At 60.3% G+C, this 12796-nt stretch overlaps 1 long non-coding RNA gene across 1 annotated transcript; it reads left to right on the top strand.

Annotated features, from left to right (window-relative positions):
• Nucleotides 1-289: 289 nt before the first annotated feature.
• On the top strand, nt 290-3938 carry LOC124107505 (uncharacterized). Its single transcript, XR_006856438.2, has 3 exons — nt 290-1213; nt 1439-1567; nt 2101-3938. It is a non-coding gene; the product is annotated as an uncharacterized LOC124107505 (long non-coding RNA).
• Nucleotides 3939-12796: the final 8858 nt, after the last annotated feature.

Genomic DNA, 12796 nt, shown 5'->3' with positions numbered 1-12796 from the left:
TGGGCCTGGCTCTTCTCACGCAGAGCCACTGGGTCCTCAGGCTGGGCTTGTTCCTGCACTGCCCCCCGGGGTCCTTCCCAGGCCTGGGGGCTGTGAGCACAGCTGCCGGGAAGCCTCCCCCACTGGGCCTTGCACCCTAACCCAGCCTGCATGGGGCTGGATCACGTCCTCAAGGGTCTGCACAGTGCTGCACCTGTCCCCAACCTGTCCCCGTCCTGACACAGAGTCCAGAGGCCCCACATCCACCCACTCTGGTGAGTCCACACGGGTCCCAGTGTTCAGGTGGCCTCTGTCCCTGTAACGTGCTGGCAGGTCCCCATGCTCGCTGGGGCTCTGCTGTCCCTTCTGGGGAAGTCGGTGGCCGGCTCCGTAGGTCTGCTCTGAGGACAGCTTCCAGGAGAGAAGCACTGAGGTCCAGAAGCGGCCTCCCGTCCCCCTGAGGCCCTCCTTAATTCTCAGCGCATTTGAACATCTGCTGACAAATCCTCCGTGAACTCCCCTCCCGACCAGCGATCTGGCTGAGTTGACCTGTGGACGCTGACCTTCACCTGTAGAGTCCCCCGGAATCCCCACCTTCTGTGCCTGTGAAGGTCCCCAGCACACCCCTGAGTGGGAGCAGCTGTCCTCGTCTGGTTCCCAAATCCAGAGGGAACGTGTCCTATGGAATGAAATCAATACCAAGTCTCCACGATCCCCTTCAAAAAGCTGAGGTGAGAGCCTTCCAGACTCAGGCTGCCAGGCGGCCTCACTCTGCCAAGCTGACCACCCCCTGGAACGCGGCGCAGAAATGCTTAACCAAAACGCCAGCAAAGGAATCCAAAGTCCACATCGAAGGACGTTACTCCAGGACCAAGAGGGCTCATCCCAGGAAGGTCCGGCAGGCTTCACATCACAAGTACCCAGGAGGGGTCCACCATGGAACGGGCCAAGTGGGAAACCTGCTTGCCCAGCCCGATGCCCACCTGACAGGGACTCCACAGACCGCGCCAGGGAGGGAACTGTGTCTGTGGCAGGAGGCGGCAGCTCACTCCCCGAGACCAGGAACAAGAAAAAGCTGCCCGTCCAGCCCAGGTCCAGCCACTGTGATGGAGGCTCTGGGGGAGGAAGAGGTGACACTGACCACGTGACTGTGGCCAGCGACGTCCAGAGGAGCCACAGGGACTGCTGGAGAGACAGTGGAGTTTCCACACCCAAAGCGGGCAGCGGGCAGCAGGTGGGCCGACCCCTCACTACCCGAGGCACCAGGGGTGAAGGGCTTAAGGTGCAGGTGCCAAGGCAGGAGGCCCCCAGGGCCGGAGCTCAGTGCTGTGAGAAGGAGGAGCACTACACGGGGGCTCCGGGGCGGGGCTGTGGGGACGCCGCTGTTCCCCAAGTCCATCCGCACCTCAACGCCATGCAGAGAGTATCCCAGGAGGTGACTTTTTTTTCTTGGTACCAGGGATCGAATCCAGGGTGCTCCACCACTGAGCCACACCCCAGCCGTTTTCATTTTAAGACACGGTGTCCCTAAGTTGCCCGGTTGGCCTCAGACTCGTGATCCTCCTGCCTCAGCCCCTGGAGTTGCTGGGTGAGCCTCCATGTCTGCCCGGGAAGCTGTTTTCAGCCTTTATTTTACTATTTATTTTATGTGGAGCTGGGGATTGAGCCCAGGCCTCACACTGGGTAGGTGCTGGGTGAGCACTCCACCTCTGAGCCCCAGCCCCAGCCCCCAGAAGGCTTTGTTTTGAGGCAAAAATTAATAAGCTGATTCTGACATTTATATCAAAATGCAAAGGGTCTAAAATAACCAAAACTACTTAAGAAAAAGTAGCAAAGTTGGAGACGCTACAGTCTGGGCATGGAATGTCCCCCACAGGCTGGTGGGCTGAGAGCCTGGTCCCCAGGGCAGCCCGCTGAGGGGACTGGATCAGGAGGGCCCTGACTTCATCGTGGGTCCGTCCTCTTGTCTTGGGAGGTTAGGAGGTGGACGTCTGAGCCGTCCTGGGTGTGCCTCCTGGGAGCAGTCTGTCCCCAGCCCCTTTCTCGCCCTCTGTTCCCTCCTTCTGGGGACTGGGGCCGTGCTGGGTGTCTGCGGCTCTGACAGGTGTGCGCTTGTTCCAGGGCTGACTTTCCGCCGCTGTGTCTCCCCGGTGAGGTGTCGGTTCAGATCTTCTGCCCAGGGTCAAACTGGTGGTTCATCCTGGTGTGTATTAAGAGACCCCGGGCATTTGGAGTCATGGTCCTTTATGAGACAGTCTTCAAGTGTGTCCCATCTAAGCTTGTCCTGGAGTGTGTCTGGCGGGTGGTATTCGCCCGTCTGTCCCTGAGTGTGCTGGGCTTTGGCATCCCTTCCCAGAGGCTGGCCAGAGGGTGAGCGGGATGCAGTGGGGCAGGCACCTCTTCCTGCCTTCCCTGTGAGGCTCCTGTGACGCTTGAGCTCACCAGCGGAGCCACCTGGGTTTGAGGTTTGCTTTATGGTGGGCAAAGTGTTTTTTTTTGTGTGTGTGTGTGTGTGTGTGTGTGTGTGTGTGGTGCTGGGACGGAGCCCAGGGCCTTGTGCATGCGAGGCAAGCCCTCCACCAGCTGAGCTGTGTCCCCAGCCCCAGCAGTTTCCGTCTCTGGATTCAACGTGTAGTCGACACAGGACTGTTCAGATTTTCCTTTTCCAAGCGTCAGTTCTAGTAAATGGTGTCTCACCCGCAAAGGACCAGTGCCTTCCTGGCACCCCTGGCGGGCCCCTCCCGACACTGGCAGTCTGGACTTTGTCTTCCTTAGCCTTTCTGATGATCTGTGCAGGAGTCAGTCACTTCCTTGGGTGACTTGAAACCCCATCACCCCCTTCCCTTGGCTGGCCGGGCACACCGTGAAGTCCCTGCTTCCCTCGAGCACCTTTGGGCCGTGAGTTCTCAGCCCAGGTAACTGCTCCGAGCAGGGGTGTTTCTGTGCTTGGTGCCCCCCACCCCCAGCACTGGGCTCGCTGTCAGTCACAGCGGGTGGGCAGCACTGACCCAGGCCTTGTCAGAGCACTGGGGGGATGCTAGGCCATCAGCCGAGCCTCCATGCACAACTAAACCCATGCCACCTCTCCCGTGGCTTCCCTGGCTCCGCGGCTTCCCTATTGGCTCTTTGCTCTTTCTCTGGAACATCTGGCCAGATCCCACACAGGAGGTGCTCTGGGGAGCTTATCAGGTGACTGAAGGAGGGAAGGAAGGAAGAGGAAGAGATACGCGCAGGCTCTGGGGCTGTCCGGAAGCAGCCACCGTGGGGAGAGCTGCACACCACCCCCTGCAAGGTCCTCCTGCCTGCAGTGGTGGCAGCCCTAGCCAGACACCAAGAGCCCCCGGGGCAGCTGTCACCGGCCCTGCCAAGGTCCTGCCTGGATCCTGGACACTCTGTGGGGCTCACTGGTCTCAAGGGCAGGCAGAGTGCATGAAGGCCAGTAGCCTCCTCTGGAGGCCTGGGAACCTGGCCACTCCGTACCGCACCCTTCGACTTGTCCTGGGGCAGCAGTGGGTGCTAGGACCACAGCCAGGACTGAGTCACCCTGCACATGGAGCCTGAGAAAGAAGGTCCAGGACAGCCCACAGCCGGCCACCCTTCACCAACCTGTCCCCAGACAGCACTCCCAGCCTTGTCCCCAGCAGGCCCTGTGGTCAAGCTCATCCCCACAACAAAGGCCCCAAGAGTGGAGCTGCCAGCCACCCTGCTCACCAACAACCCCTCAGTGGCCTGGTGGCCAAGACATGTCCCTCGCACTGTGAGGAGCACCAACACATGTGCTCACACCACAGCATGCACACGCAGCCCTGGGAGGCTGGGACGCTCCCCAGCAAGAGCCACCTCAACAGAGCCCCCCCGGGGTCCTACAGGAGACCCATTTTTGCCCCCTCCCTGTCGCGATGGGCAAAAGGTGTGACCTATGCAGTCCAGGGGGAGAAATAAAGAATGTCCACGCGCTTCTGCCCTAGTCAATGCTTTATTCACTCAACTCGCTCAATACAATTTCACTCGTAGGTTCTTAATCAAGAAAACGGCAATCCTTAATGCTGGGCACTGCAATAGACATAATCAATCCACAGCAAATAATCCTAGATTAATTAATTCTAAGCCTGCAAACACACTTAATCATGACAGCCTAATGACAGACATTCCCTCTGAATGCCAAACTCAAGTGCCAGGTCTAAAGTCTCCAGCCTTAGGCTCTAAGTCCACAGATGCCCACTCACTCAGACGGAGGTGATCAGGTCAGGAGCCAAGGCAGGCTTCTCCTGGGACGCAGCAGGCGGCTGGCTGAGGAGGGGGCTGTAGGGAGAAGTTGCTGCTCTCACCAGGGTCCAGAGGCTGCTGTGGAGTTGGAGCGGAGAGGACCACGCAGAGGATCAGCAAACGATGACGAGTGTTGGGACGTCAGTCCAGGTCCTCACCAGGCTCTCAGGCTTGTGGGCCTCAGTGTCGGCGGCTGGGTGTCTGTTCATTTGCTTCATCGTTTATACAAAATTTGGGGGCTTCTGACCCCCCCTTTCAATCCCTATCAGTTGCCACCGGGTCTCTCAGTGATGTCATTCATCCTGAGGTTAAAGCATCTGGTCTGGTGGTCCTCACCCTGATTTTCTTGCTTCTCCCCCTCAACATGACAGAGACTTACTCTGGGCCTGTCGGGGTGGGAGAAGTGACTTGTTTGTGCCTGAGGGCCATCCTGGAGGGCTCCGTGGGCACCTGGTGAGACGCAGGTTCCAAACTGGAGTTGTAAAATGGAGGTGCTTAGGCTCAGGCCTCAGGCCATCCTGACACTCCCCAAGATGGCCACACACAGGCTACGTACGCAGAGCCCAATCCAACTGGGGCCGTCTGCAGGGCAGGACCAGGACGAAGAGCCCCAGCCCCTGACCCCAGAGTTTCTGGCTACTGCAGCCCTCAGTCTCCACCCTGGTGCAGGCCAGGATGGATCTGCAATCCCTGTGGACACTGGTCATGATGGCCTCAAGGTCTTCATCTCTCCTCATGGTTCCCGGTGAGACTGTGGGGGAGGGACTGTCTCTCCTGCACCGCTGAGCGATGGGATGTGTGGGAGGCCCCAGGAGCACATGGGTAGGGTCCAGTGAAGCACCTGGCACCCTGTTCCAGGGCAGGGTGCCCAGCCCACCTGAAGTTCTGGGGCTTCTGGAACAGGCCTCAAGGGCCCTGCATGCCCTGCTGCACCTGAGGGTGGCGCAGTGGGCCAGAGGCTGATGGGTCCACTCTAGGTCAGGCTGAGCGCCCACAGGTCTCCAGGCCTCCTCCAGGCCCCCTCCCCCAGCCCCATCAGAGGTGCGGGGGGACCTGGGCTTTATCCAAATGTGGACCTAACAGGCTGCATGAGAAAGACCTTTACCTTCAGTGTCCAGTTGTGGGGCAGCACCCCACCCCTAAGGTTGCCTGGCAACACCCAGGGGAGATTACCAGGGGCTGGGAGGGGCCCAGGGACAGGGCCACGACAGGGAACCCAGGCCCCGCTGGGCACTTTCCTGTGCCAGAGGCCAGCCCAGCAGGAGGAGCGGCTGGGGGAGGCCGAGAGTCTACCTGCAGCCCAAGGCCACCTCACATGGAGAGGGGTACATGAGAGGCAGCCCCCCAAACCTGGTGGGCTTCCTGCTGTGGTTGCTGGGCGTTCAGAACTCCCCAGGCCGACCCGGGCCCTGCCCGGCGGCACGTACTGCAGGCCCGAGCTGCTATTAATAATCCCCACATATCGGGCTCCCATTATGAGCGAAAATAGCCAGCGAACGGCAGCCGCTCCGCCCGCCCCCCGCGGCTCTCAGAAGGGACCAAAATAGCGGCCTGGGAAAAGCTGCTTCAGCCTCCAGCCTGGGCGCAGGGGGTGGGGGCTCCAGGCTGGGGGCTCCACTCTGCTCTGACCCAGCGCCTCCAGGCTGGCCTGGGTCCAGGAGCCTTGGGCTGGCCAGGCCCTGCAGGGCGCAGGGCGTGGGAGGGGATGTGGGGAGGGGTCGGTGGGGGAGGGCACAGGGCCAGTAGCCACACCTGCAGCTTCGCCGTGGGTGGGGGCTTCTCTCCTGGATCAGCAGCCCCTCACAGGCCATGGTCAGAGGGCAGCTCCTTGACTAGGCTGTCAGGGTCAGGCGGAGCCAGGCAGGGGCCCTACACCCTCAGGACTGGGCACAGGGGAGGGCCAGAGGCCTGGGGCCTGGGGGCCCCCCCACTGCTCCACCTGTTACAAGTACTGTCCCCTGACTTGGGGGATGGCCAGGGTGCCTCAGGCCATGCCTGTCAGTGGGCTGAGAGGCTGGCCACCCAGGACATTGTCCTGGGGCCTGGAGATGTCCAGCTCCCCTCCTTCTCTGTGGACCCTCAGAGCACAGTTGGCCAGGTTTCCTGCCTTTCTGGTGGGGCTGGGCAGGAGCTCTCATGCACTAGGGTGCCCTCTGGTGGCCAGGTGGCCTTAATGGACTGTGGCTGGCCTGCCTGGGGACCAACCCATTCTGCTCACATCTTGTGGCTGCAGCCCCAGGGTTTCTAGAGCCCAGCAGCCAGGTGAGGAAGGAGCCCGCCCAGCCAACCCAGCCGTGCCCAGGTGCCCTTGCTTCATTGGGCAGCCTGAGTGTCCTGCGTGAGATGGGCAGCAGCAGCACCTCCTCCAGGGATGCCCACTGGCTGTGCCGGCTCCAGGTTTGGGGGGCTCTGAGTGGCCTCTCACCATTGTCAGGACTGGCTCAGAATGGGTCTCTGGTCACTTCTGCCAGACCTTCTGAGTTCACAGCAGGCCAGGCTGCTTGGACATGAGGGAGACCAGCAGGCCAGAGGGTGCAGGAAGGCAGGCGAGTGGCCCCGTACCTGGCCCCGGGAGCAGACCCAGCGGAAGGCAGGGAGGGGCTCCAGACACCAAAGAGGAGAGAGCTCAGGCCTGGGGCAAATGGGGCTTTCCTGACCCCTGCTGCCCCAAAGCACGGGCCACATCTACGAAAAGGGACGCCAGGCTATCCCACAGCGGGGCAGGCTGGGGCCAGGAACCGCTGTCCGACAGGCCCAAGCTGTGGTTTGGGGAAAACAAGCAAGAAAACCCAAAGAGGCCTGGCTGGTGGCTCTTAGGAATAGCCTCCTGCAGCCCCTGGGACCCCACCCCAAGGGCCAGGAGGGCTGGGCAGGTGCCTAGGCTGGCCGAGGACCTCAGCACGCTCCCAGCCTCCACTTCTGCACTGGGCCTAGGGCCAAGGGGAGCTGTTTTTTCTCTTCTTTTTTTTTAAGCCAAGCTATCTTTTTACCTTGATAAGCTGTTTAAAAAATGTCAATAAAATAACTCAGCAGACAAGAGCAGGCATTCACCCTGCCCAGAGCCACCCCGCCTTCGACATGAAACATCGCAGCCCTGAGTTGCAGGCCCTGCTAATCCGAGCGGACAGGCTGAATGCGGCCCCTCGGCCGCGGTGGTGGGCAGTGGACCATGCACCGCCTGCCGGGCGGCCCACGGGACAATGGCTTTTCTTCGCAGAAGGGGCCTGTGCGGGACAGAGCTCCCTTTGTGTCCGGACGCCTGCCTCCAAGTGAGGGAGGCACATTCAGCAGCCCAGACACTCTTTGAAAGGCTGGACTGCAACAGAAGGCCGAGAGGCTAGCCGCCTTCAGCCTCCTGCGCCCGCAGGCCAGCCGCCCTTGCAACTCCAGGATGGCCTCGTGCCACAGGGGCAGCGGACCCTGCAGCCCGCAGTGTCCCTAGTTCAGCTGCCCCAGTTCCTCAGCACTCTCCCCAGCCACAAGAGGCCAGGCGGTCGGCCAGGTCTGGGAGGGCAAGGTGACCCTTGAGGCCTCAGCCCCAGTGGCAGGGCAGTGCCACAGGCAGCTCTGTCCCTGAAGTGGACTCAGCCTCGGACCCTGAGATGGTGGAGGGCAGGTCTCCCTACACAGGGCAGGCGTGCCCGGAGCTGGACCCTGACCTCATGGTGCCTCTGGCTGCACATGGGGACCTGCACAGCTCAAGGCACCTGGAAGCCCCAGGCCTCCTGTAGCCACCTGGGCTCACAGCCACTCAGCCACCTGGGCGAAGCAGCCTCTTCCCACGCCACAGGCCCCACTGCTCCCAGGGCTCCCACAGACTGCTCCAGCCAGGTGCTGCAGGCAGGGCTCAGGACAGCCCAGTCCATGACTTCAGGAACCAGTCTTCCTCTCAGAAACTTCTGGGCTTACCCAGGAGACTCAGCACCCACAGAGATTCCAAAAGTCCCAAGTTCTCACCTGGCCTTCAGCATCTGCAGAGGCAGCTTCTGACCCAGGCCTCCCCACAGCCTCAGCACTCAGACTCTGAGGAGGGGCAGAGGGACATGCACTTCACAACCTGGGTACCCCTCAACTCGGCTGCCCCGAATCTGCATCCCCTTTTCCTGGGGTCCCCCAGGTGCCAGACTATGTCCTGAGCTCTTGCTGTAGGAAGGGGTCAAGGAAAGGGTCCCACAGGGGCAGTGGCCTGGGAAGGTGTCCCTCAGGGGCAGTGGGCCCCTCGTTGGCTACTCCCACAGCCTCCTCATGGCCCATCCTGAGAGCGTGTCCAGCTGGGGGAGTTGCTGGCATGTGCAGGCCAAGCCCAAGCCCGGGACACGACAGGCCCGCACAGAACCCAGGACCTGGTGGACCAACCCAAGGTGCGACGCATGCCGTTGAGGGGAGAAATAAAGAAAGTCCATGTGCTTCTGTCCTTTCAATGCTTTATTCACTCAGATCACTCCATACAATTCCACTCTGTAGGTTCTTAATCAAGAAAATAGGAATCCTTAATGCTGGGCACTGCAACAGACGTAATCAATTCAAGGAAAAACATTCTAAGTTAATTCTAAGCACTGCAAACACCTGATCATGACAGGCCACGACAGACATTCCCTCCGCTCGCTAAACTCAAGTGCCGTCTCGAGTCTCGAGTCTTAAGCCTTAAGTCCAGCAGATGCCCACTCACTGAGACCACAGCGATCAGGTCAGCAACCCATAGAGGCCTCTCCTGGTGTGGAGCTGGCACCGCTCTTGCGGGGGCCAAGATGTGGCTGTGGAGTTGGAGAGCATCAGGCAGGTGATGGGGAGAGCTGGGGTGTCAGTCCAGGTCCTCACCAGGCTCTCCGCATGTGGGCATCAGTGTGGGCTGGCTGAGTGTCTGTTCATTTGCCCCATCATTTATGCTGAATTTTGGGGTTTCTACTTGCCCCTCCAATCCCTATTAGCCATTACCGGTTTCTCAGGGACATCTTTCATTCTGGGGTCGGGACGTCTGGTCAGGTGGTTTCCGTCCTCGTCTCTCACCTCTGCCTTTATCAGGGTGAAGGCAAATGACAGTGACTTCACTCTGAGTTTTATCAGGGTTGTGGAAAGTGGCTTGTTTTATCAGGCTATGCCTGATGACAATATTGGAGGGCTCCGTGGGCTGTGCCCAGTGAGGACTGCAGTTTTATTTTAAAATGGAGTTACTTAGGCCAAGGCCCTTGTTAAGTTAAGGCCATCCTTACACCAGGGCACGTGTTTGACTTGGGCAGCCCATGCCTGAAGGTGGATATTCAGGGTAAGCTGGAGGGTGAGAGTCACATGCACCAGCAGAGACTTGGCCAGGTGTCCTCCCCCACCCACCTGGGCAAGCCTGGGAGCCACAGAGGCCTGGTCAGGTGGCGTGGAGTCCCTGAGCTGGGCAGGGTGCCTCGAGATGACCTGGGCTGGTCCTGGGCAGGGCTGCGCCTGCAGACAGTGCTGCAGTTTAAAGGACCCCTTGGCTCCAGGAAAGCCCCTCCCCTGCCCCTCCCACCTGTCCTCCGGCTGACCAGGAGTCCAGCCACTGGGTTGTCCATGGCGGTGAGCCCCTGCCAGCTTCCTCCTGGAACTGCAGAGACACAAACGCTCATTGTCATTCTGTCCCCCTCTCAAAGCCCCCGGGAAGCCTTCCCCAACCACACAGAGGGTTGGAATCTAGTCTCTTCAGAAGGTAACTGTCACTGTGCAGCCGCTGGACGCGCCTCCTGAAACTGAGTGCTGCTGAGAGTCGCCCCTGCTCTGCTGTGCCCCAAGGTCCCCAGGGCAGTGGTCATAAGACGGGGGCTCATTCTATAGGCCAGACAAAGTGCCTTCACCCGCAGAGCAGCTCAGCCCGGTGGCAGGCCCACCATCTCTGCTGGACAGGACCTGGGCACATGGCAGCCCAGCCATCTCTGTCCAACAAGCAGCAGATGAAAGAACCCAAACCGGAAAATGTGTCTCGCTTACTTTCCAGTCTCTGAGCTGAAGATGCAGGACACAGGAGCTGGAAGAGAAAATCAGAGAACCCACGTTGGTCTCCGGCTCCCACAGCTGCCACCTGCAGATAAAAACCAGCCAGTGTCACCGTCAACAGGGTCGTCCCAGGCAGCCTCTGCTGCAACAGCTTTGCCAGTGTGGACTCCTGCCACTGAACCTCCGTCCTGAGCCGTGGCGATGTCCTGCAGGTGGCCGCCCAGGTGGGACTGAGAGGTGCACCAGTGGGGACATGCCTGCGGCTTAGCGCCAGGAAGGAGCCTGCCTTCTGCCCACCCAGGCCCCACCCTGTGTCTGCAGGCACTGGCCTTCTCCAGGCCTTTAGGAAGATGGCAAGAAACACAGTTCCCAGGACGGAAAAGTGTGGAAGGTGCTCCTCTGGCCTGTCTGGACGCCCCCTGCTTACTTGTGTGTGATCCCCTCTGTGGCCCAGGACCCCACCCTGAATGTCCAAAAGACAGGCCTCCATGTTGCAGAATCTGGGAACACATCTGATAAGATCCTTCCTCCCATGCTGGTGTGGTGACGCACACCTGTGATCCCAGAGTCTTAGGAGACTGAGGCCCGAGTACCACAGGTTCAAAGCCAGCCCGGGCAACTTAGCGAGACCCTGTCTTGAAATAAAGACATAAAGGGCTGGGGTGTGGCTCAGTAGAGCACCCCTGGATTCAGTCCCCAGGGTGGAAAAGACTTCCTCCCTTCCCGTCTCATCTGAGAGACAGAGTCCAGGAAGGACGCACCTTGTCCTCCTGGGTGGTCTTCGCGCAGAGGTGAACTGCGGTCTCCAAGATGTCCACGCAGAGGAGTGCAGCTGGACATGGGCCCAGGGGGATGGGGGAGGGACCCCCGAGGAGCCCCCCACAGAGGGGAGCTGTGTTATGCTGTGACCTCCAGCTGGCAGGAACCCCTGGGCCAGGACCTGGAGACAGTCTCTGGCTGCTACCGGCTGGGCCTCGGCACTGCCTGCTCCCCCAGAAGGCTAGGACCAGCTGGAGGGGACCAGCACCCCTCTGAGCCCCAGGAAGTGGACACCCCCACAGGGCAGCCGTAGGTGCTACAGGCAGACATTGTCACCCAGGCTCAGAAGGGCAGGGGGTCTTTCCCGAGAAGGTCAAGGCCCTCAACCCTGGCTGCTGGGTGCTCTTGGCCAAGTCACTCAGAACACGGGGCAGGGGGATGGCTGGAGTGAGGCTGATAGACTCTGCTCTAGGAAAGGGGCCACCCAGGTGACTACCACAATGGGCTGACAGAGCACTGAGGATGGAGACAGCAGGTGTGGACCGTGAAGGGAGAAGTGAGCAGAGAGGAGGCATCTGGGACCAGGGGCAGCACAGGGCAGGCTCAGCCCACAGCAGGAGGGTCAGAGAAGGAGCAGAAGGACCTTCAGATGCCAGGGAGCTGTCTGCCTGGGTCCAGTGGTGCGGCTCCAGGCAGGTCCCCAGGAACTTGCTAACTACCTGGGCGCGGACCATAGAGGAACTCATTTGAGATTGGCAGATGGCAGAACTGACCTGAAGGTCCACCTGCTGGTGAGTGGAGGAGTCGCACAGACCCTGGGAACCACAGAGCTGTGGCGCTCCCAGCAAGGGGCCCCTGGAGCCGAGCCAGGTACCGGGGACTCAGGTGGCTGCGGTTAGGTGCCAGTCGAGAGCGGGGACTCCATGGAGGCAGAGGTGGGCAGGGGCTGCGGACATGGCCACGGGGATGCGGATGTGCTCAGTGCCATAGAGCCAGCACCAGCAGGATCAGTCCTTATGGCCTGTGCTTCTCCCCAGCACAGAGCTGGGGCCCTCTGAGTGGACCCCTGTGTCCCTGCTTATCCACGCAGCCCTTTCCTGGCACTGACCCCAAGACCTACCACCCCACAAGCCTCACGCCGACCCCAGCCTGGGAATCACGCACTAGAGGCTGGACCCTCATTTGGGAAGATCTCAGCTGCTGCCTCTTTCCTGGTGGTCAGAGCATACCCCTGAAGACCTGTGGGCTCTGGACTCTGAAGCCCACACAATCCCTCTATTCTCACTGCTCCCAGCCACCTGGGGGTCACCAGACCCACCTGCTCAATGACACATTCCTGGCTCACCATCCAAAAGAAAAATCAATAGTCCTACTGAGCCCAGGCAGGGCCCAGGCAGGGCCGGGCAGTACCAAGCTAGGTTGGGTGGGCCCAGGAAGGCTGAAGTACCCAGATGTGCACCCGAGACTGAGAAGGCAGAGGGATCACAAACCTCCACAGGGACAGTGAGGATCAGAACTAGCACAGCCCAGGCTGCAGGCCACGGACCGAGCGCACCACGAGACATCCTTCCACCATGTGAACACCAACGCTCACGCACAAGAGTCCACCTAACCCATCTCTGTGGCAATCCAGGATGCGGGTCCCTGACCAGGTCTCTCCCCATGTCAATGACTCAATTCCACCCTCAAGGAGTGTTCAAGAGGAGAAGCAGTATGAAGTCCGCCAGAGTCCCCAACCAAACAAACCTGTCCCTCCCTGAACCCAGCCTATCCCTGCTCTACTACCTACCAACCCAACACAACCCGAACATGACTTAGCCTAATAGTAACC

The sequence above is a fragment of the Marmota monax genome, unplaced genomic scaffold (assembly GCF_021218885.2).
Source record: "Marmota monax isolate L192 unplaced genomic scaffold, Marmota_monax_Labrador192_F-V1.1 WCK01_AAM20220418_F8-fsc00167, whole genome shotgun sequence".
Lineage (NCBI taxonomy): Eukaryota > Metazoa > Chordata > Mammalia > Rodentia > Sciuridae > Marmota > Marmota monax.
This window is presented reverse-complemented; position numbering and strand designations above follow the sequence as displayed.